We start from the raw sequence: 24,752 nt of genomic DNA on the forward strand, positions 1-24,752 counted from the left end.
TGATCAAGGACGTATTCCCTGCCAATGCAAAGACAAGAAAAGAAACGAACTGCCCAAGGAGATTCGGCCCAACAGCGACAGGCCGCTCGGCCCAAGATTTGGCGCACGTTCGCACGGCTCGCCCGCCGGCCCAGGCCGCTCCGAACGCAAGTGTGGCGAGCCCGCCAGCCGACCGCGCTGCACTGACCGCCAGGACGCCTCAGGGCGTCACGTGACCGCATCTGCAGCTGTTGCCAGCCACCGTTAATCGGCCCCGGCCGGGCAGCAACTAAGGTCAGCGCGACGCGAACAATACAAACACATAGGCGCTTTTGACGTTAGATCTTAAGCCGACCACGGGACTTGTGCGGCTTGGACATCAAACGCGACAAGAAATCGGACAGTTTTTCTTGAGCACAGCGTTATGCCTATATGACATTTCAATAAGCACATCTTATGGCAAAAGTCAAGCCACATTTAGGCGCCCACCAGGTGACACCAGCTTCGAGCCAGGTCAATGAGCTTAGTCGTATCGAATAGGAGCCACAGCCGCTCGCGGACTGAACTGGCTCACGTTATTCACCGTAGAAGCAAAATGGCGCAAAATGGCGCGATGCCCTTTGGTGGACATGGTCAGAAGAGATCGGCGATTCGAACGATGTATAATACGATATGTCCCAGAGTGTGTTACTTAACATAAAGCTTCATATGTATGCCGCCATCTCCAGTTAATAATTGTCCTGTTATTGTGTCCACAATATTCGGCAAAAGTGGTCTATTTAAGTTTATACAATGAAAATTGTGGTTTCTAGGGCTTCTACGTAAACTCAGCTTCACAGCCATGCCACTAATTTTTAATATTTTCTCACCGAAAGCCTTACAAATTGATGTTCATCTCACCCTACTTTTTAGGGTCCGCCGGTGGTGTCCGCGCGCCTCTCGACAAACTTCGATTTTGCGGTCAGTTTTACCAAAGATAATTATTTTTTAGGAGGTAAAAATGGCACCATCGGATAGTTTGGAATGTTTTGCACACGATTAGACTGCTTGTTACTCAAAAGAAGAAAAAAAATATTTTGAATTTATGCGTGCTAATTCTGAAAAAGGGCCACTGTGGAGCGGTGTGCCGGGCACTGCTGACACCGCCCCCAGAACATACACATTACACAGCCAAAGGTCCAACGCCGCGGCACAAGGGCCGGGCGCAGCGACAAACTTAGGATATCGAGGTTCACAGCCCTCGGGGATAAAGGTTTGATGGAAATGGAGAAACAGGCAGTCAAAGTTTGGGCTTGGATATCTGGCTGCAGCCCCTGGTAGTCCTACAAGGTTCATCAGTCCCAACGTTCATACGAATAGTACTATGAATGATCGTGAAGAGATTCAGACTGTATGTAAATTGCAGCTTGTATTATTTTCAGGGTCCTTGAAAAAAACATGGCTGCGTAGCCATCCTCACATCCACAGGATTTTAAGTTGCACACAAACAGCTGCAATGACTGAAGCCGTTTCCTCTCTGCGAGGTTAAGTTGGAGGCTCCCAGCCGGGCCGGCAAGTCATTAACTGAGGTAGGTAAGTTAGCACCGCGCCCTGGCAGCCCGAGGCTATCGCACACAGCAGGCAGTGGAATTCGGCACTAAACTTCCAACAGCCTGGGCTTCCTCGATAGGGTCCGAGTTGCAATATATGTACAATGACCTAGCCGCAAATCATATAGGTTTACAATAATACTGAAATACGCACAGATGAAAACTAGGAATGAATTGAGCTTTGATACTCACTGTCAATCGTAGGTCACCTCACCTGAGCCAGCCTTTACAACTGAGAAAAAAGAGTGCCGTGGACCCCTAATCATCCGAAGCCTACCGCCTCTGTCTTTCCCGTCCACCTAGCCCCCTTCACTCCCCCTTGTCCCGATGCTGCCAGATTCAGAACCCACTCGGCCCCTCCGCTTCGCGCGCTGGTATGGCTGTTTGAGGAGCAGAGCCCTCCCGATGGAGCTTTCAGAGCGGCCCCGTTCGGCCAACAGTGGCCTGGGAGAACCATCAGTGGCAGCCCTAGAAAAACAGCATCCGTATGATTTTAACGCGCCTGGATTCGTTGTTCGGGTGATAGATGATGGGCTGCCGGCGTCACTTTTGATTGAGCAGCAAAAACATTATTTGAGAAGCCACATTCAGTGCTAGTCTAGTGATATTTACCAATAAAAGTATCACTCATCTAGAGCAAGTTTTTTTATTTGCGAAATATTAATTGGCAGCACCACACTTAGTAGCCAATTCAAAATATCCCACTCAACGTCATCCAAAAGCAGGGCTGCGGAGTCGATGGATTTTCGGCGACTCCGACTCCGGCTTTCAAAAACCAGCTCCGACTCCGACTCCGACTCCGGGCAGAATTGTCGACTCCGACCGACTCCAACTCCCGACTCCGACTCCGCAGACCTAGCAGGGCTGCGGAGTCGACAGATTTTCGGTGACTCCGACTCCGACTCCGGCTCGGGTTTCTAAAATCGACTCCGACTCCGACTCCGGTCACAACTGTCGACTCCGACCGACTCCGACTCCGACTCCGACTTCGACTCCGACTCCGCAGTCCTGTCCAAAAGTAAAGAAGCTATTCGGCTTCTCATTTCAGATGCCAACACGTCATGTGGACAATGAGCAATGGGCTTGTCCATTGGTCTAAGCTATATGACGTTTGACACGACACAGGTGCAGTGGTGGTAAACGTGACAGCAAAATGAACGAAATAGGTATATTCTGGTGATAAAGCTTACATCCTCCTAAAGTTAGAAGTCTGAAACGAAAGCAGCCTGATCCCCACGGACTCAAAAAGCTTTAGTAGAAATTTGCGCGGACTTAGACCAGAATAGGACACATGAAAGTTGTCAGCCGTAAACTCAAACGAGCCCTAATTGTTCCACTGGTTTGGACGGGCAAAGGTCAGCAGCGCCGCAAACACATTTCGGCCAATTTTACAGGCTCATACATTCGAAAGCCATTGTACCCTTTGGAATGCAGCGGTTTGAAGTCTCACGGGACATAGCAAACTAGACCTAACTACCAGTAGAACATCCCACAAAACGTGAACATTACTGCACGACTGCGCAGCTTCAAAGGCTGGCAGTGCTTCCTCAAATCTGTGATGGCGCCGCTGCCAGTGGCACGCACCGGCAGACACTGATCTACGGCACGGAATGTGTGATTATCACGTGACGTCAGCGTCCAAACGCGATCACCTGACGTCGATCAACGCGCATCATGTGACGCCAAGAGATCGAGGAAGGAAAGTCGCAGGCGTCCACAGCCTGTTGACGGGGTCCAATGTTATTAAGTCGCCAAAGTACCTTTAACCCTAGAACGCCTAGGGGGGGGGGTTGTATCAACCCCCCCCCCCTTAGGTTTTTTCGAAGTGCACGCTAAACGGCTTGTCGTAGCGGGCTGAAATTTTCAATACCCTCTGGGGCAACCTTTGCGCATCTTTTGCCGAAAAAAAAATTGATCGGGTCATGTCAGGTCACGGAGTTATGACGTCATAAGAGGTACAGCCTCCGGCCGATAGTTACCAAACGTGTGCGCCGAATCCCTAGGTTTTCTGCCGGTGATACCCACATTGTTTGACGGATCATGATGAAACTTCCCATGCATGTTGGGGCAAGCATTGGCTATCGTGTGGTGCAAGAAAATTGACCGGGTCAGGTCAGGTCACGGAGCTATGACGTCACAAGAGGAACAGCGTCCGGTACTATTTTTGAAAAGCGCCCGAACCACTATTTTGCTAATTCTTGTCACCTCAATGGGAATATGCAGCAATATTAGCTTCTATAGGGAGCAAATGGACCTCCCAAATCCAAAAATACAATCAGATTTCAAAAATTTAAATTTTGATTTTTCGAATTTCTGCCGCCGACTGTGACCTTGCCGACTTCCGGCGCTCCCAACGCGCCATTTTTAGAGCTAGGGAAACGAAATACATACCAAACGATAGAGAATTGATCAAGGAACACGATAGTGAAGGTTTCAAGTCGATATCTCCCACCGTTTTGCCGCAATCGCCGCGTAAAGTTGAAAAAGTTTGATTTTTTCGGAAAATTTGACCTTTGACCGGTCATAAGTAGGTCAAATGTTGACCTAGGACCAAAAAATATACCACCAATCGCGAGATCTCGTTGAGAGCAATCCGTTGGTTTTTTTCCGCTAAGCTCTACGACCTTCCGTTTCGAAACGCCAGGGGGGGGGTCGTAACAACCCCCCCCCCCCTGGTCGTTCGTGTTATGAGAAATGGTCTGGTCGTGCGAGGGTTAAACAGATCAAGGATGGTGCAAAAAACTCGGACTTTGTTGATAAAAAAGGATCGGAATATTACGAGTAGGTACAGCATAAACGCAGTTTCACTTCGTGGCCCTGTCAACGCGACGTTTAAAAGGCAGCACCGCGGGGCGACTTCGAGCTTGACTCATTATGTAAAATCACAGGAATATTCAGTCAGGCTAAATCTGATAACAACAATGGCCGACATGCAAAGACAGGAAAATCATACTTATACATGATTCTAATTTGCGGTCCATTTATGTTTCTACCGCTGGACATTTTGTTAGGTGAAAGTTAGATATGCATAATAAGAAAGCAGGAACTGTTACTTATAATACCCACTGGTAGGAAATGGACAAAAATTCAGTTGAGCTATAGGGTACTCCTAATTATGACAATCGTTTCGTGGGAATCATCAGTTAGACTGCTCAGATGAGCCGATAATGCCAGTCAGCACAGCAAATTCTTAATGACTTACTGGCAACAGCGCATTCCGAACCTAACGCATTCACACAAGACTCTAAGCGTTCGAAAAGTTTCACGCACATGTCCCAGAGATAGGCTCGAAACCGGTTCCAAACTAACTGAAACCCAAAATTGCGTGCATCATTACTGATTGATTGGCATATATCGGGTGGCCCAAAAAAAACGTTCCGAACTTTGGAGGCCTATATCTCAGACTCGAGTGCAAATAACGAGCCAAAATTTGCATCAAGGTTGCGTCACTTCTTTGCGCATTGGTGTGCCAAATTATAACACTGTAACATCATTTTCAAGCCAGCAACCTTATGTTGAATTGAGTAAGACGTTTTTGCTTTTTTTGCCGATGTTGAACGGCAGTAATGATTGGCTTAGACGTACCATGTTAGAAAAAAAAGAATGGAAAAATAGAACACGTGAATGAAACCAGCACGTGTGTTGTTATTTTAAATATTTTTGTCCCACTTATGTGCCAAATATTCAAATACTGAGCCAAAATAGTGTTAATGGATGCCATTTGTTTTAACAAGTCCTGTTTCGAGCAGGAGTGGCACGGTGCATGGGTTACTGCTGATCGCCCTCCCTTCAAGAAGATCAAACAGTAAATCGACCGAATAAGGAAAAAAGCTAGAGGGAATGTGTCACCCTGAGGCCTGAACCATCAATGAGACTAGTTGGCAGTAGCAGTCATGGCTGCAGGCCGTGGTGCCGAGATGGAAGTGGCCCGTTCACTCACATTTTTTAGTAAACATCTGAGCAAAAAAGTAATTTTTACATGGCATGCTAGAAACACGAACCATTTAAAAAGTAATTGACCGAATAACATAAAAATCATACCATTTACTGAAAATGTATGCCGCATTGCATTGACTATTGGAAGTTGTAATGTTGTATCGTTATCGCTTTCTGAGAAATATTGATTTAAAGTTGGGAACGTTTTTTTCTGGGCCACCCGGTATATCTGTGAAATCCTCGACTGGTCAGATTCGATAACGCGCAGCTTGACCATGAAACCACCAGTCGTAACCTGGACCGTCGGCCCACGGCGGGACACACTGTACCGTCGGCTCATGGACCGTCGGTCGTAACCCTGTACCGTCGGCCCACGGACCATCGGACGTAACCCTGGACCGTCGGCCCACGGCGGGACGCAGAGTACCGTCGGTCCGTGACGCACTGGGACAGTGACGGCAACACCGGGCCACGTGCAGACACCACAGCACGTACAGCGCAGACATCGGCCCGCGTGGTGCAGCTCCGCTAGTGCAGGAGCTTCACTGCGGCGATCCATAGAATGCAACTCCCGAGTTACGAGACGTCCATCCCGTGGATCAATGGGAGAAAGGAGCTTCACTCGGACAAAGGACAGCAGCGACCATATTTTTTTTCCAAAAGGTTCAGGAAATGATGCTGACATTCCAGTCCATCACGGAACTAATGAGGCTGAAAATAACGTCATTTGGAGACGATGCTAGCCTCCTTCACATAATCTTCTCTGGCATGAATGGAATGCGTTAGACGACATAGAGTTAACAAGCCCAAATCTGAGAAAGAATAAAAATGGACGTGAGAAAACCTAACGAATTTCATAATCCGGATTACATTTAATATACTAGAGGCATGGGCAGCGCTGCCGTGCTTCCTTAGACCAGAATTAGAGGAAGATTGCCGACCAGTCATCAGGACCGGTCACTCCGTTCCAACAGAGATCAGTGGCAGGGTGACCGCAATAAGCCACTGTCCCGCCCCGCAGGTTCGGCCCGACCCGGGCACGACTGGACCCGTGACGCCATCACGATCCGCCCGATCCAGTCCGAGCTCGAAGGGCAGCCCCTGGCCGCCGGTCCCGTCACACATCGACGCGTTACAGCACCGCCCGACGGGCCACCGTCATAGCAACGAAGCGGAAAATCTACGACTGAAAACCCACACCAAGTCCAGCCTAGCTAAAACGTAACGACTTTTTACAGATAAGTTGCTGTAGAAACGTTTGCCACTGCTCAGCATTCAAACAAACGTTAGCACACGTATTCCGGAACCAGACTTGAGCCCTGATTCTTGCCTGGTACATATTCGGCTAAATGAGACGGGCCCGATCGGAGGTCTGGAGGCGGGGGACCAGACGTCGCCGTCCGCCGGACTGACGGTCGTGGGGAGGGAAGCTGGACTGACAGGCACGGGATAAGCCTGGAACGACGGATACCGCACGGACAGGGCGGCCCCTCAGGGGAGATAGAACGGTAGGATCGCGGCTCAGAGGAGTGCATAAAGAAGACAGGGTCGCAGCGACGAGCACCTCACTGGATAAGGCTGAAATGACGGTGCCGGATGAGGAAGGGTCGCCTCTCAGGTGGGACAAGGCAAGGGACGAGGCAGAGTAATAGAGGGGACGAGGCATGCCGTGCAGAGGGATAGATGGGACAGGATTTGTCGTACTGAGGGGACGGAGCGGAGCGGCGAATAGGTCGGCCAGATTCGCCAACCAGCTCTGGGTCTGGTTACCACGTGTAGAAAAGAGGGCAGGCTATTCCCGCCCTAGACGACAAAAAGTAAGACCTGTCTAGCATTCAGAAAACATTGAGGGAAAAGCATCTCCTGGGAACTAACTACATGGGGATGAATGACATCTTCCCCAAACTCAGAATATCTCCTATACACGCCAAGTATTCACCATTAAAATGGAATGCGTCAAAACTGAAGAATCGCAGCCTGTCTCAGCCTGCTCTCGTCTGCTCTTAGCCTGTCTGAGACCTGGCAGCCACGCCGGCCGGTCCTCTGGGACAGACAGACGGTCCGCCGGCCGGCCCCGCCCGGTGCGGTGGGGCGGACAGGTGCGCCGGTCCCATCTACCCACCACCTGCCGTGCCGCCGCCGATAGCGGGTTGGCCCAGGTCAGCTCCGGCTGAGGTCAGCCGCCACGGGCACACGGGATGTGGAGGAGGGAGACGGGGGGCTCTGCTGACCATTCGGCATCTCTGGGAGAGGGTTCATGACGATATGATGGAAGGGGTTCGATGTGATAAGGAAGTTTGCTCAGTTTGATCAGTCCCAGGTATGCTCTGCCTCCAGATCATCGCATTACGGAGCCACAAACGCCTTGCGTGCGATGACCAGATGTCAGTCACTGGTCAGACGTCTCCAGTACAGACCGTTGGTCAGACTCATCTGACCGGTGCAGTCAGACGGTCCCAGTACTGACCAGAGGTCAACAGCCGTAAGCCCGACTGCAGCAGGGTTTCCACAGCCGCCGGTCATCCGTCAGCCGTCAGAGAAATGGCGTGTCCCGCACCAATACCGGGAATGTGGCCGAGACCACAACACGCTCCCGGCCAAAACTCACAGCCGCCCGACATTATATAACAGCCCGCTCTGCGTGCACACTGCACCTGTGTACCAGCAGAGCTGACAGCGGACAGTGGGACCGAAATCCACAGCCGAGCGACACGGAGCCATGGCAGAAAACGTGTAAACCACACAGCGCTGGAGGGCCACGACACCCTGCATCGTCGCACAGTGAGCTGCCGCGCAGAGAGACACACCGTGCGAAGGACAGACAGACGTGTATCCATCCGAACTTGTCAGCCCTTGCCTGACTCGACATTTTATAAGGATGATCAATTATACAATACTTGACTTAAGCGACACAGGCAAAATACTTGTGAAAACGTCTTGGATGTTTCTATTTTTGAAGCGCAGCATCGAACCCGGCGGTAGTACGTGCTTGCTCTGGCAATGGCCGAATGAATTTCAAATGTCCATAGAAAAAAAAAACAACCAGCGCATGTCACCGCCTAAAATGGATGCTTAACAATTTCCATCAGCCTGTAACATATACAAGGGCCTTTGAGGTTCTGTGAAGTGTTATGTATTTGCATTCCACCGCAAACCCAGCAAAATTAAGCTCCACCTAACGTGATGGTAGGAAACGGGCTCATCGTGGCGGCTCGGAACCGCCGGTCTTTTTACGGCGCACTCCCACTCCACACCGCAGCGGGCCTGCGGCAGCCGCCAGCTAACCAAACCAACCCCGCCGTCGGCAAAGAGCCGGTGTCGCAACACCACCGCCGCCGCCGCAGCCCCGACCGCCGCCATCGCGCGAGGGTCAGAGGAACGCCGCGCCGGCCACACAGCACAGCCATCTCCAAATTTGTCCGCTCTCGGTCGGGCAAAGGGCGCCGTTATTCCGCTTTGGGAGCTGCGTGCGGGACGCGCCGAAAATACCGAGTTATCTGGCAAGCCGGGCTGCTCAGACGTTCGGTTTGTTCTCAAACTCGTTCATCGTGGGCGAAAACCTGCGTATTTCGAACCCCCATGCCTTAGAAGCAGTTTAAGTGATGCAATGGATGCGACTTACACGGTACACCCCGTGTCGTCACCACACAACCCGCACTGTCGTGTCGTGACCAACGAATAGCCGAGCAAAAACAGGCAGACTGGAGCCCAGGCTGGGAAGAGATGCAAACCGACGGACCGGGAGCCAAACAATCGAAGCATCCCTCACCCTCAGAAGACAGAATGATTGGTTTCGGCATCGATCGCCACAGCTTGTTCGCTCCAAAGTGAGAAGCCTTCTGAAGCTGTTTGTCTCGGCCGGCCGGGCCGTCGCCGGGCGGCGGGCGGCGGGCGGCGGGCGGCCGCTCAGCCGCACTGGGTGACGGGGCCGGCGGCGGCGACCCTCGGCTGCCAAGGTCGTGCGCCGCCGCCGGCGCGGCCGCAGCTCGGCGCCGCTCACGCAGCCGCGGCGTGGCGCAGGCGCGGCCCGCAGCGCGCCCTGTAAAAACGCCCGGCTCCCGCGGCGGCCCGACCTACGCAGCTGAGCTCACGCAGCTCGCCCGTCTGCCAGCCCTCGGGGTGCGTCAGGTGACCACAGCTCCCCAACAAACAGCTCCGAGCACATCGTCAACAGCGTCAGCTGCTCCTGAGTCATGACAACATTACGCAACGCCGCGATCGGCGGATGCAGTGACCGGATGAATCATGCGGCACCACCATACTGCGGTGGAAGCAAGAATCCAGTGACCCATTATCGGAACAGGAACTCCATAGCTGGGGAAGAATTCGCTGAGGACGTTACAGCCACGAAGTCTACGAAGGAAGCTATTCATATCTCATGTCTTTTGAAAATGGGATGATTTGAATCATCATTTACGTCCTAAACTCATTAGGGGAAGTTGGGGCAATGCCGGAGTTGGGGCAAAGCCGAAATTCGAGATATTTCGAAAACCGTAAGACATGGATGCCACCTGTCAGTGATGCTCTGAAGCTTAAGTGACTACAATTATCGCATGTTTGTTACGAGTCGTCATTCGGAATACTTCGACTGTGAGGGCGCCAAGAGCGTTTTCAAGGTACGTTTCCCTTGTACTACATGCGCCTTTGAAGCTGCATTTCTTACTCATTATGCTACCGTTTGTCTGGCCAATTCGGTCAAGTAATCTTTAGCATGTCTTTGCATAAGTGTGCTGCCTATTTGAAATTTATACAGCACGTTGAAAAGTTATGGGCCTGCAAATGAAAGTATGGCAGGCTGGGGTAATGCCAAAAACGTGCGATTACGCACGTGTTAAAAGCACGCTACGTGGACTTTACTGCTGTAGAATAGCAACGCGTATTTTTAGTCACACAAATTACACTTTCAACCGACACAACGGCCTGTTACCTATAAGGAATGACTTACCTGGCATGTTCTTATTATATCACACAATTATAACTTCCAGTGTGCACCGCGTCCTCAAGCTCTTAAAACGCGTGTCAGCTTTGATCAATTCTGGATAAAGTATGAGATAAAATGGCAAAACATCAATGTCGGCATTCCCCGTAGATCATTTCTCCCATTTTCGGCTTTCCCCGCAGTCCGGGGCAACGCCGAAAAAGTCACTTCTTTGATATTTTTAGTTTGTGCGCTTAACGGTATGCGAATTCATCAAATGCGCCTGGTATGTTTGAAAGGCAAAAGACTGGCCTCTCGAATGACGCCAACAAGAATAGCTTATGTTGTCTACCTTGCGTGCTACGGGCGTCAGAAAAAAAGTCTTCGGCGTTCCCCCAACTTCCCCTACTGCTAGTTAAAAACAAACCAAACATGCATTGATTCTGCTTAAAGGGAGATAATGACCTTTTTCCACAAAATCTGAGTTAGGATCATTTTCTGACAAAACACAACAAGTTATAATGTAAATTAAAACAATTTTGCTCAATGCGGTACCTTGCCGCAAATATCTCAACTTGAAGTCACGTTAGCGGGGAGCGCTGAAAATGACCGTTGAATAAGTACTTACATCACTTTTTGGTACTTGCATGTAATTTTATAAAATGAGCGTATTCCTTACATTTGATCTTCATCACATCTAGTTAGTTAATGGTCGTCTATAGTGCCTTCAAAAGATATTCATGGTTTGGGGGTGGTTTATGTCTAAATTTACGCAACTATTTTTCCTGTTCATCATCTGAGGCCATATGCTGCTATTTTAGTAGCAACGACTCAATTTTGAATCGGTCCCGCCGACTGCACAATAAAAGAAGATAGATACAACACTTTTGCGGCATCACTGAAAAACTTATGCAGTACTGTTATCAAAATTCTCATAACACCATTCGACAAACCTGAAGTCTTTTTGAAATAAATATGCTTGTATTTTTCGCTTCAGGCTCTGAGGCCAAAATAATGAATTTCGTAGTCGCAATCGCAAGATTTGGCTGCGTTTCTGGCGCATGCCGTTCATTTGTGGCGCAAAATAATACTTGGAAACAAAGAAGAGTAGGCACTATGTACGAATCTAATTAATTCTAAACCGAATTAACTCTAATTCAAATTAGAATCCTTACAACCAAGCAACGACAAGGCGATAACATAAACAAAAACCCAAGCGTCGCTGTTTGAAACAAAAGCGCCATATACTGCGACTTTTTTATAGAGAAGGACAAGAAGGACAACGCATTTCGGTGGGTGTTACAAGTACTGCAAGTACTGCTTCTTTTTTGCAAAAATAAAAACCTTTTTCACATACGAAAATGTGCTAGGAAATTTTCATATTTTATAGAAACTACAGTAGAAATAGTATAGATGTCGAGTAATTTTTATTAAAGAAAAAAGAAAGCTCATTATCTCCCTTTAACAGTGATTGATGGAGCATTTCAAATATAAGGAATACAACGTCCCATGAAGCTCCAGACGACTGAGATATGGAACATAATGTTTGAAATTACGTTCATACCGATACGAATTGCCAGCACTTGGCTTCAAAGACTGCAACATGTTGCCGGCTAGGAACTGATCAAGCTCCCAAGAAATTCCTGACATCGGCATCCGTGAACAAACCGTCTCTTGAAACGCCTCCGGCCTCCAGATAAAAAAGCACGACACGGCACGGGGAAGACCTATCAATCAGGAATATCAGCCTTGGCAGACCACCCATTTGCTGTCGATCGTTCCCTCCAGAGCCGCTGGAATATTAGCGGCGGTCACCCAGTCTCCGCCGTGTCTGCTGGGCGGCGAGCCGAAGAGAGGTAGGAACGAACTTCACCTTCAGCCATATCGTCAGCTGACACGCCAGGCAACAGACCAGCACACTTTCAGCCCAGCCGAGACGGAGACTTCCATGCTACGAGACAAACAGCGGCAGTTTGGAGGCACGGCAACAGTGTCGAGCTCTCAGAGCGGGCAATCGTGATATCACAATGCCAGTCCTTTCCGGTGTTGTTTCCACACTTCAGGATTACATCTAGGATTCAAGGCTTCAGGCACTGCATAGTGCATTGGTCATTGTAACCTGCCCCAACGACCCGCAAACCACTTGCAAAAGTTCAGAGGTGCTGGTGGAAGCGACCTTTGATAACAGCCCAATGAAGAGCCGAGAAGTTGCCAAAGTTCTGAATAGAGTTTCGAGGCCCGATTTCAATCACAGCCACGGAGACCGCCATTGCGGCCACACAGCCCAGCTCCTCGAGGCAGGCCGGTGAATCAGTCCTGTTCCCCTCCTCACCTCGCTCCCAGGAACGCGCCGCGCCGGACATAGAGCGGCGGACGCTCCCGGCGGGCGCCGCCGAACGGTCCGCGGCGGCCCAGGGTGCGGCACGGCCGTTCCCGGCTCGCCGCGCCGTAATCACGGCGTCGGGCGGCGGCGGCCACCGCGCCGGGCGGCCGTGCCACAGTTTATCGGTCCACAAACGGCGGCCGGGGCCATTCCGTGGTGCCGTCCGCCGGCCGGTCCCACATTGGCGATACAGGAAGGGGCCGCCGACAGCGCCTCCCCCGCCGCCGCCGTCGCGGGCCGGCGCGGCGCCATCCCACGCGGCTGCGACGGCGTGTTCGACAGCCCGGTCCGGCGTTCGGCCCCGGCCCGGTCCAGCGCGCCGCTCCAGCGGTATAATTTCCGGACCAATAGTTTCCGAGCAATAATTACGGGGACCCATTACTCGACTGGCTCAGGAAGCCCGACGGGAAATTGGCTGGTGGCGCGCCGCTGCGCCCAGCCATGTGTGGACCCGGCGCCGGCCGTCTGCGATCACCTTTGGCGCGGCTATCTGCGCCTGCAGTGGGCTCTGTGAGATTGCGGCGCGCGTTTGTTACTACTTTCCCGGACAGGTGATGACACCGTCCGCCGACCGGGAAACTGGTCTCCGATCCAGGACACACACGAGGAAACTTCGCCAAATGAGCGGCCTAGGATGAGACGCACAGACGCGGTGACGTGAGCTCCAGCTCATAATCCTCCCTCGGCGCGGCAATTAACACGGATTCCGACAGAGCAAACGGCTCGGTGTTTACATTTCCGCAATCAGCGCCGCGATAGCGAGAAATCTCCATTTTACAGACAAGTTGCGACAGATTTCATCAAAAGACTTCACATATTCAAATTTCATTCATTCTCTGAAATCTATATGGTCACCGAGCATTACATGCTCCTTCAGCTACAAATCACAGCTCACTTCCTGAACACCGTTATGAGCAGGTGACCCGACCTGCGCCATCCTGGGCGATGGGCAATCGCCAAGATCCTCTGCGGTCAGATGACGTAGGAAAAGGACTCCACGACCCCATCATGACAGGACACCACAAGAGCGCCACGCTGACGGCGGGGGCGGTCGGCGGTCCTACGGAGCCGCAATTATCTACCCCACTGGCACTGGGTGAGTATATTGTTCGGGGAAAGGTGTATTATGAATTACTCCAGCAAATTCGTCGAAAAGAGAATCAAAAGCAACATATAACAGAAAAAAAGAGCGTGATTGATCTTGTGATCATACGTTATGTAATGCATTAATTGACGTTAAAAGTCGGGTCTTGCCCGCATCATTGTGTCTGCTACCGCGATCTGCTGGTGTCACCTTCTGATACATATCCTGATGGGGCCCACTGGATTGCAAAATAAGCAACCCCGTCAGTCGTAATAATGTTTTATCCAGGAGGGGAGCTCCGCACATCAACCAAGAGGCTCGACAGCCAGTGACGCATAACGGTTTCTGATTACCAGCTTATTATACAAGCATCGCACGTGAGAGTCCCACATCAGGTCATGTCTCCAATGAGCCACTCCCTAGTGCGAAAAAAGTCCAGCGACACATCTACCAATCTAAGCTGGCAGAATGGCAACCCAACACCTTATCTTGTCCCAGCTCGAACACAGCTGACAGGAGGGACCCCCGCCTCACTGGCCGGAGCGGGGCAGGTGGTCAAACGTGCGGAACACAGGACAAAAGAGAAAGGGACACACGAGTTTCTCAGAAGCTGTTCTCCTGCGGCACGTCGGCCAGGAACGCACCACTCAGATACCGAACAAGTTTCGTCACTCCAAGCTACATGGAGCCACAGGAACATAACACGTAAGAACAATGGATCTGATGCCATCCAAGTCCAAAAAGAAAAATACACCTAAAAATGTTCGAAGTTTGATTTCAAGTTCAGCTATCATTCTAGCCTTGGTTGAAACTTGAAAGAACGGCAACATTCACCTGATTAAAAGAAAGTTGTGGTGAAATGAAGAGAATGCAGCGCTGCATATCGCAGATGGTCGGCGATCCAGTACAATTAAGCTCGCCGATTCACTGCATTACTCGGTAAATCAAAGTCGAGCGTCGAGCGGTTCAGAATTCGTGCGTTAGGCCGCCCACCACATTCATCAGAGCCCACGGCCAGGCTGCACATGAGTAACGTGCGACTTTGGCGACAAATTACCTGACGGTGGTCATGTGGTTGGGAATGACGCCAACTTGCGGTCTTCAAAACGCACACCGGGGGGCAAGCTCAGCAGGGGTTTAGCCCATGCGACCAAACGTATCGGCCCTGAGGGGCTCGTGACTCTCGAGCCCCTCAGCGTCCTCCACGAACCTTTCTCGCTACCGACTCCAAGACTGTACCTAGACCCGAGGGGGTGACCAGCAGCAATCTCTCCAGCATGAATACATAATCGTGTCATCATGCATAATCACTCTCGTCCTCCCGAGCGGCAGCGGTGAGGCGCGCGGCGTCGGTCGCCGCCGGCCTCGCCCGCGGGCGGAGCGTGGGTCGCGGACCGAGGTCAGCGCCGTGAGCATCCCAGACGTGACGTGCCTACGTCCACGTCCAGCGGCCATAGGTCCGGCCGCCGGCTGTCCAGACTGATTACGGAATCGGCCGCCGCCCTCGACGGACAAACACCGGGCCGCACGCCGGCGTACAAAGCTCCATACGGTCGCAGAGTCAGGGCGCAGTGCCGTGGGAGACGCGGCGGGCCGGCAGGTCAACGAGTCATAGCACAGTGCCGAGCTAGTCGGCTAGAGTCGACGTGTCACTGAGTCAGTAGAATCTACAGGGGAACAAAACAATATGCAGGCTTGCAGTGTTCCACAGCTAGTCGTCGAGTCAGAGCACACCTTGACAGCGTGTTGCGGAGTCAACTCAGAATATGTCACAACACAGCATTTGGTGGCACACAACATGCTCGATGTCGTCTATTTCGCAAGCCAACCAGATCGGCACGAGCCTGGAAGCGGACAGAGCAACACGAAATGATGGAGGAATCACAATGATGTTCGAAGATACCCAAATGTTTTCAATGCTTTCGTTCTCTCCAATAGCCAAGCGCAGTACAAAGACGATGTCTGAAGAAAACATGTTCACCTACATATACGAACTCCTTCATCAGCCTGCTGGTCGCAGGTATCCGACAGGAGCACCTAGCTGTGTGCCCGACTGGAACCCTCACTCGGCACGCCCCTGTCGGTATGCTTCGCCCCGCTCTGAGTAGCGTCTGCTCTTTCTGACGGCCCGCGAGGACGCGAGGCGCACACCCCGGCGGTAAAAGTTCACCTCGGTGAACCACAAACGGGCTCACAAACTGACAAGCTGGGAGCGCCCAGCGCCCTGCTCGCTAATTGCTGTCACTTTGCCGAGATTTAGATTCAATTTCGATGGACTTACGAGTACCGCTTCCGTTTCTTTCATTTTAACTCGTCTTCAAAGAAAAAGAAATACAACGGACTCAAACACCGAGAGATCGATGATCAGGTTTCAACGTTCAGCTGGAGCTTACACTGACGCCGAGCGAAAAGTCCTGCGCCACGTCTGGCTGGCCGAAGCGACGCACCGCCAGTGACAGATGTGTCATAATTGGATCCACCAACGCCCACCGGTGATTACTGGAGCCAGGAGGTCCGCTCACGAAAATGGACTCAAGCGTGGGCGGCTGAATGTGTTGAGAACATATCAGCCGGCTGAACATGGATAGGAGCACCGCTCCAGACCAGCCAGTTGGCTTTAGTCGGGCCACGCTGTCAGGCTGGACCAAGGGCTGGACGATGCCTCATGTGAACCGTGCGGCGAACGTGGCGCGAGTATGGCGTCGCCGCCCAGGGGACGATTACGGCGCGCTGGCCGGCCATTTCCGCCGCGCCGGGCGCGCGCCATGTCCGCCTCGGCTGCGGCGAAAGTGGGCTGGCAGCCCCGCTGGCTGGCGGCCGCCGAGCCGCTAACGGTGCGTCCCGCGGCCGCCGGTTACGTCACAGAGCTGCAACACGGCCCGCGTCAGCTGACGGCGGACGGCCAGTGACGTCACTGGGACGGTCATATGACGTCACTGGTCGGCTGCCGGCAGAGGGCAGCACCGCGCGGTCGGCCGAGGGAGGCGGCACGGCACGGCACGGCGGGCCCCCGCCGGCGCCGCGTCCAGTTCTCAGGCTTGTGCAATGTGCAAGCGCCGGATGGCGCTGTTCAGGAGGTATGCAGCGGTTTCATGACATGGCTCCCGCAAGATTAAAGCTTCGCTGTGCAATTGTATATGGCTGAAACAAGGGCGCAAATTGCCTTCACCAGCTTTCACCTGTCCACTGCACTTCCCGCGGGTTCTGAGGGCATGACGTCAGTGAGGCCGGGCGGGGCCACTGGTGACCCGTCTCCAGCCGCCGACCTGGTGACACGGCGGCACACAGGGCGGGTCCGCGGCCGGGGACGGCGACAGACGGCGGCGCACCCTGCCGGCCGGTCCCAGAGGCGGTCCAAGGGACCGGTCCGTGCCGACGAGGGAGTCCACTCTGGGGGCGTCAGGACACCGCCCGACGGCGTCAACACCGACCGCGGTACACACTGCACAACAGCGGAGTCAGTGTCATGTAGTGAAGACGCCCCGAGAGCTTGACATTCCCGAGTGTTTTTACGGAGGAACACTAATGTGACTCTTAAATAATTCCGAAAAAACAGCACATTGCGGGGATATGACTAGCAGCAGGCGGCAGGCAGCGTGCATGTTGCCAACGCGCCAATGATCAATGCAATGCCGATTCCAGCCAAACAATAGTTATCGGATGCGGCGTGAATTACCAATCAAGCAATGACTTGCGTCCTCTAGGGAACAGACTACCAGAAACTACTTGAATCGCCGCCGTAATGAATAGTCTTCAGGCTTCGGCAGAGCTTCGCAGCCAATCTCCGCCAGCCCGCCATGGCAGCAGCAGCCCGTCTGGTACGTGTGAACTCTCCGACTCCCCGACTGTCAAGGCCACCACTTCTCGTGCAGAATCGTCCCACCAAACTGCATGGCGAGCTCCGGGCCAAACAGCCTCGCCCTTGAATCGAGGAAGCCGACAACAGTCGCGGAATTAAAACCAATAGATGTGTTCATTTATCACCACTCGTCTACAGACGGTGAGCTTACTCTGCTTCAGAAATGAAAGCGATGATATTCATCCCTGAGCTCAGTACGCGTTACGCGGTAATGCCTCGCACTCTCTTCCAAGTTCCGATCCGATCGTCTGAAGGTCAAGAAAAGAACTTGTCTTCACTGTGCCTCATGCTTAGTGCCTGATGCCTCCACAAATGATCAAAGGTGAAATGTCCAAAGGCCCTAAGCATACAGCACAATGCACCGCACCACACATCTTACACTGAAATCTTCCACCCAGCCCACGCGACCCCTGAGGTACGGGTTGGCCGTCTCAGATCCGAGCTGGACGGGCTCGGACGCGGCGCCACCGGCCGGGTCTGAATTTGGGCAGCGTGTGGGCCCGAGCCGTCTGTATCTCTCAGTCACGCCGGTCCGTAATACCGAGGAGAACCTCTGTAAGGGCAGAGACTGTCGGCAGGCTCTGAGAGCCCCGTATCCGCCGCGGCCGGACCGACAGATTCTCTGCAGCAGCTGCCGGCCGACTCCCCGTAACGTCCCATGTCACTATCAAACAATCAAATTGGATCGGTTCAACAGAGACGATCAAATAAATCGGTCACTGCTGAAATAAAATTGGATCAATGCCCCGAGCCCCCTAAAGATATACGAGTGAAAGTGATTATCCGGCTCATAGGTTCATGCCTCAAAAGGAGCCGGTCACTCGGCAATACGATGGGAGGCGAGTCTGAGAAGAAAGTCATTCACTGGAGAGGGTCCTCAAAACTAACGAATATGACTCAAACATGGCGAAATGTCTAAATGCGATATCAAACCAGTCTAGAGCTAAAACAATTCCGCAAGTAAGCGACCAGCGAACCCTTCATCAATAAATATAGCCTCAACCGTGACACGGAACATCGCGTGTCAGAGTAGTTTTAACTTATGCTTTGAGACATAAGACTAGAGTCAGCGTGATTCAATAGTAGGCACTAGTGCAGCATCGTACTTCGGATCACCATTCGGATGCACCGTATTGTTTGTTGGAGAAAATTCAACACTTGTTTCGTGATAAGCATTTATCACCCAGACATAATTAGATTCGCACACAGCAGATATAATGAGTTACAGCGTTCTCCTGCTGCGGCTGCGGGCGTCGACCGATGTAAGATCCCAGTTACAGACACATCGGCGTACGCTATACGCCCCCAACTGAGATGGTAAGCGGTCCCATGCGGCGCAGAATCTACACAAATGCAAATACAGGGGGTTGCCTACTGCCTGTTGTTCTTGTGCTAAGAAGAACGAAAGATAAAAAGCATTCTACCGTAAGGAATGGTAAATTGCGAGCCATGACGTCTAACGATCGTATTTAGTGGCGCCGCAATGAGCAGGTAGTGATACTGATCAATGACAGGACTTATAGACAAGTGATTAACCCACAATTATGCATAGATGTACAGACACCAGCACATGAAGAGTAAGGTAGCATCAATAATGGAAGCCATTGGTGTTAATCACTGACACTACAGTGATTGACTGCAGCCATTGTAAAAGTAAAACATTTAAATTATTGTAAAATGTTAAAAGTTCAACTCAATAAATGCCAATAAGGCAGCTATATATGATTCAGAAATGAGAATAGATAAGTGACTACATAATATATCTAATATCTTGTCCCCATTAGAACTAAGGTTTCAGAGATACTTTCAATACCCAAGTCTTGCAGGAAATAGTTTGACTGATGATCATGTTTCTTAAATACCCATTTATTACAACAGGCCAGTTTTGTCAACTTTCAGGTAAGGTTAAGGTTGATGAGCTAGGGTAGACCTGGTATGTCTTTTAGTAGGCACCTCACCCACACACCAACTAAGACGGTAAAACTTCAGGGTAGGATCAATGAATGTCGACTAGATTAGAAAGGTTTGTAGCCCAGTAACTACCTATCAGTCAAGTCTCTTCTTCAATGATATTACTGAGGAGGCAGAAAGAAAATACAACATGGAGTTAGCTCATACTTACAGGGTGGTCTGCTTCTCAAAAGAACTTGACTCTGAGGTGGTGGGCTGTTCTCTTTTTATTTAGCTTTGAGTTAACCCTCCCAGACCCTTGTATTGACTTGAAGGCCAAAGGACCTATTGGCACCAATGGCCAGTCCATTAATTAGAAAACTGATAAATAAGCCAAAAGCATGGAAAAAGAGATTGTTCACACATGCTGATAACCATAAATAGCTGCCACCATTAACCTCGTATGAACAGAAGCAAGATGAAGTAGTAAACATGCATTCAAAGGAAGACTATGACTAGACAAGTGTTTAAATTGCCTACCATACCTCACACTAATAGCTCTGGCAGCAGAGTGTTTGCACCTGACCCAAAAGGGTTGCCAATTTTGAATAGTTGCTTAACATATAATTATCACAGCTGCAAAGTGCTAATTGCATCCTTAGGTATTCACTTTTCACAATATTTAAATTAACTGAGAAATGCTCTCAATGTTACTGGAAAGCGTACATATTTCTGTATACGCTTTTTAATAAATTTAGTCCGAACCTTTTGATAGGAAGGATCCACAAGGACAGAGCCACCACTAAGCCAAACTTGTTATGGCGACTCTGCCCTCTACCCTCCGATCACGCAATTCCAGTTCTACAGCAGAATTTAGAGTACTAAGTTTAACGTGCACACATATCCGTGCGGCGCTCACAGCCTACTCATGCCATACCTAGTTAGGGCAGGCCCACACCTAACTCATGGGTCTGTCATACAGCATAAGCATAGTTCTGAGACATATCAACAGCATTGTTTTACTTTGGGTTTCATTTTGAAATTAGCATCAACACCACATTCTCATGCAACATCTGTCAGCATACATCAGACACATTTATGAGTGACCTAGCTCATTCTCTACACACAAAAATAATAATAAGGCAGTGCAAGCCGCAAGGAGTTCGAGAAATATACCTCAGTATGTTGATGTTTATCATCACGCCAGCAAACTAAAATGTCAATCGCATATGCATTGCATAATGAAGCTCACATGGTGATGGCACATGACTATCCTATCCTTGTCTCCTGCTTTCAAACCAGAGTAAAACATAAGCTACTTCAACTTCTTTGTGTTTCCTAACAAACAACCCAATCAAATTATCAAGGAAATAATGAACAGCCAAGCAAAATGAAAAGTTGATCGCATAACACACAAAATGATAAGGCTCACCTTTTGACGATGACTCGTTTTTCTCTTCTTCTCAAATCAATCTGATCAAGAGTACGACATTACTCTACAATAACTCTTATAAGAGTTCGCTTACAAATAACCCAAACAACCCAAAATAACAAATAAACTAACGAAATAACCCACTAACAGGCCCATGTCGTCCCCTATCTCTCTGCGTGTCCACTAACACGAATGACGTCACGCATGTGGGCGGAGCTATGGGCGGAGCCTAACGCACGCGGCAGTCCAAGCCGCCATATTTGAATTTATATTTTAATAGAATCTTGCCGATATTTTGGGTGAAGTCAATTTATATGGATAGCTTGGTGACAGTTTAGCTATACGAATAATAATTTATTATGGATGTGCGTATGTTCAGCTTGGAATTGCAATTAAAGTTCCACACCGCATAGATTCGAACTCGGGACCTTTGGAATACTGCGCGGGCACGCTAACCACTACACTACCGCGACCGCGCGGCGGCCGGCGGCAGGGAGGCTGCGGAGACATGGGGGGACATTTTACGCTTTTATGAAAAAAGCAAAAGATTTAGCGAAAAACACGTAATAGATAACTTGCAGAAAATTGTCTGCTCTTTCAGATAAGATACTTAAGTTTGATATATCTTGTGCAGACTTCATTCTACAGTGCTTCGAAAATCGCTCATTTACATGAGGATTGAACGGGGCTTCGAGACTTGACTCCAAATGACGTCACGAGCTGACGTCACGAAAAGGTAGAATCGCCGGACGACCCTACCTGGTATATAGGGCCTTGCCCACTAACACAGTGACTTCCATTCGTCGTTCATTGCCAAGTGCGCCAAATGGGGTAGCCCTGGAATTGCTACCAAATGCGTTTGTTTTAGAGCTTTCGTCGAAAGAATGCGACTTTATCATAAAATGTCTTTATAATGCTATGATGCTAGAGATAATTTTTAAAAAAAAAAATTTGCAAGAAAATTTGAAGAAAAAAATCGAAACAGGCTATCAAATTATTTTAGGCTAGCATAAAGACGGCTAGCTACTCTTTACCTTACCTTACCTTACCGAAAGAGTCACCTTAACTTAGCCCGCGCCCCGCTGGGGGGAGGCAGAAATAGAATCTGCCCCCTCCCATTTTTCGCCAATAACTTAATCTAAACGCGTTACGCCAGGGACGTCAAACTTTCAGTACCTTATCATACATCAATGTAAGACGTTCCCTGAAAATTTGAGCGAAATAAATTGAAAAATATTGGAGAAAATGACGTTTTAGTGACGTCATGTTCGCCATGTTCGCCACAAAAACGGCAAAATTTCAAACGCCGCTAACATCTTCATTTTTAAAGGAATCAAGACGTAACAATAAGGTTATACGTGATTCTATACTTTGTCTATCAAATGGCTATCTCGGTTTTTGAAAATTTTGGATTTTGGACCATTTTTTCTTCAAAAGCTGACTTTTTTTTGGAAAATAATTACAAAATTCAAAATCTTGAGTGTATCGAGAAAAAAACGGAATATATGTCAGAAATGTGGTCTATGTGCACCTACCTACCAATTTTTAGAACAGTGGTCGGCAGGTCATTCGGGGTCGTGCCCCCTTTTTGGGCGCCAGGCAGGGCCATTACTCCCACCTACCAGACCCCATTGCTGACACAACCAAGTTTACTGAAATTCCATACCGTCCTGGAACTCTTTGGGTATTTGTGCATCTCCAATGCATCAAGTTTAAAACATGACACTTCCTCCACAAAACATTTAATGCCTATATCCCAGTAGCGGGGGAACACCTTCAATTAAGGGGGAGGGGAAGGGGGGGGGGCACTGCTGACTTTTGGTCCCATTCTTTCCATGCAACGCCCATAGGGCTAATGTTAAAATGCAAAAATCAAAGGGTGCACGGTGCCCCGGCGCCCTCCCCGTTCCGCCGCCTATGCTATATCCCATTTAACCCTTGTACGTTTAGGGGCGGCGGGTGGTTTTTCGTTAAAAGCTCACGTAAAAGGCATTGGATCTCGACCAAATTGTACCCTCGAGCCCATCATATTTTTTTTTACCAGCCCGGAAAATACCATGACCTGAGACCAGTTTTACTAACAGAAAAATAACCGCCTGCCGGAATTTTTGCCTCAAGACCGCTTCACATACGGAGCGTAAACGCGATGGGCTCGTAAGCGGATAGGGCTGTACCGTTTACGCTCCATATGTGAAACGATCTTTAGGCAAAAATTCCGGCAGGCGGCTATTTTTCTGTTGGTAAAACTGGCCTCTGGACCCATAATGACCGTTGGCTTATGAGCTTTTTCTGGAGATCATCTTGAGCCATAAACTCTCACTTCAAGGAGTTATAGCGGGTCCCGATTTTCTCGACACTTGTCATTGCCCTCTTGAATGAGACGGAATGACCAAGGACCTTAAAAATGGGCAGCAGCGGCTTCCTATTGTCATGGGTAGCACGCTCGTCTTTTTTATGCACAGCTCCATATCATAGTCCGAGAGGCCGCGGGGGTCCGATCGACTCCTCCCCCTTACGTTAGCGGCTGTTGAATCGCCAACAGACGGGCGACGGTCAAAAGTTGCAGCTGCTTTTGTACGACTGTACGGAGGGGTGAGATGGTGAGGCGAGCAGGTACGTGAAAATTGGTATCTAATCAATGTGTGCTGACTGCTGTGCCTTTGGCCTGGGCTAATCTTTGAACCCTGGGATGCAACAGTCACGATGGCTCCATCACTGGAGCTACAAACTCTAAAAAGATAGGCTTTCTCAGAATCCCTCATTACCCCCACCGAAAGGGTTCCATTACCCCCAAAGGGGGCATGCCCCACCATTTGCCGACCCCTGTTTTAGAAGAATCGGTTCAAAAATGTGGGAGTTGTTCAAAATTTTATGCATTTTTCCACACAACATTTTTGAAAAATAATTTTTTGGAAGTTCTAGACCTCGTACGGAAACAAAAATAGCACCATTCGGCATTCGGTTCGCCGTGAAAAACGGCATCAGATAGACACCTTTTCAGGCCTTAGCAACCAACTTCAAAATTTGACCTCACTTGAACTGACCTCGACCTGACCTCGACGTGAAATTCATCCAGAGGTGGTCCATATCACTTATCGAGTAGCCTATTGAATTCTATGAATAAAATGACCCATAAAACATGTGTCGCACATGCCCTTTTCTATATTTTGTTTTTGGCGACCTGACCTGACCTGACCTGACCTTGATCTTGACCTTTGAATGATATTGTATGCAACGAATATTGTCTTGGTAGCCTAAGAACACGTTTTGGGCAATCAGTCTCAGTCCATTCTTTGGCAACTACGGTGCAAGGCCGATACCTACTGTAGAAACTTGCATTTTGTACCCTTGACCTGACCTTGACCTGACCTCTGACCTACTAAAGCAAAAACATTTGGGCTCTTAAGATCTGCCTTGTTGAGAGCTTTCGATTGCCGTTTTCCCCGTCTTTCTACGACCATCGGTTCGGAAGTTAGACAGGGGGGCAGAATCTGCCCCCCAGCAGGGCGCGTATGGCTGGAGCGCGCGCTGGGCGTTTCATCAGAATTTAGATGGTGATTTGGTGATTTGGCGCTGGGCGTTTGATCGGAATTTAGAGGCCACTTGGCCTGTAGGGAACCGTTCTCATCGAGCTCTTGACATATTTGACCTTTCAGTAACTCCTGAAAGGTCAAAGGGGAAA

At 50.1% G+C, this 24,752-nt stretch overlaps 1 protein-coding gene across 1 annotated transcript in view; it reads right to left on the bottom strand.

The window, feature by feature from the left end:
• Positions 1-21,213, bottom strand: part of LOC122387124 (nuclear receptor coactivator 2-like) — a 134,556-nt gene extending 113,343 nt beyond the window's left edge. The window contains exon 1 of the mRNA XM_043377008.1: positions 21,071-21,213. The gene's annotated coding sequence lies outside the window, so the exon portion shown is untranslated. The remainder of the gene's footprint in view (positions 1-21,070) is intronic.
• Positions 21,214-24,752: the final 3,539 nt, after the last annotated feature.

This window comes from Amphibalanus amphitrite, unplaced genomic scaffold, assembly GCF_019059575.1.
Source record: "Amphibalanus amphitrite isolate SeventyFive unplaced genomic scaffold, NRLGWU_Aamphi_draft 000274F_arrow, whole genome shotgun sequence".
Taxonomy (NCBI): domain Eukaryota; kingdom Metazoa; phylum Arthropoda; class Thecostraca; order Balanomorpha; family Balanidae; genus Amphibalanus; species Amphibalanus amphitrite.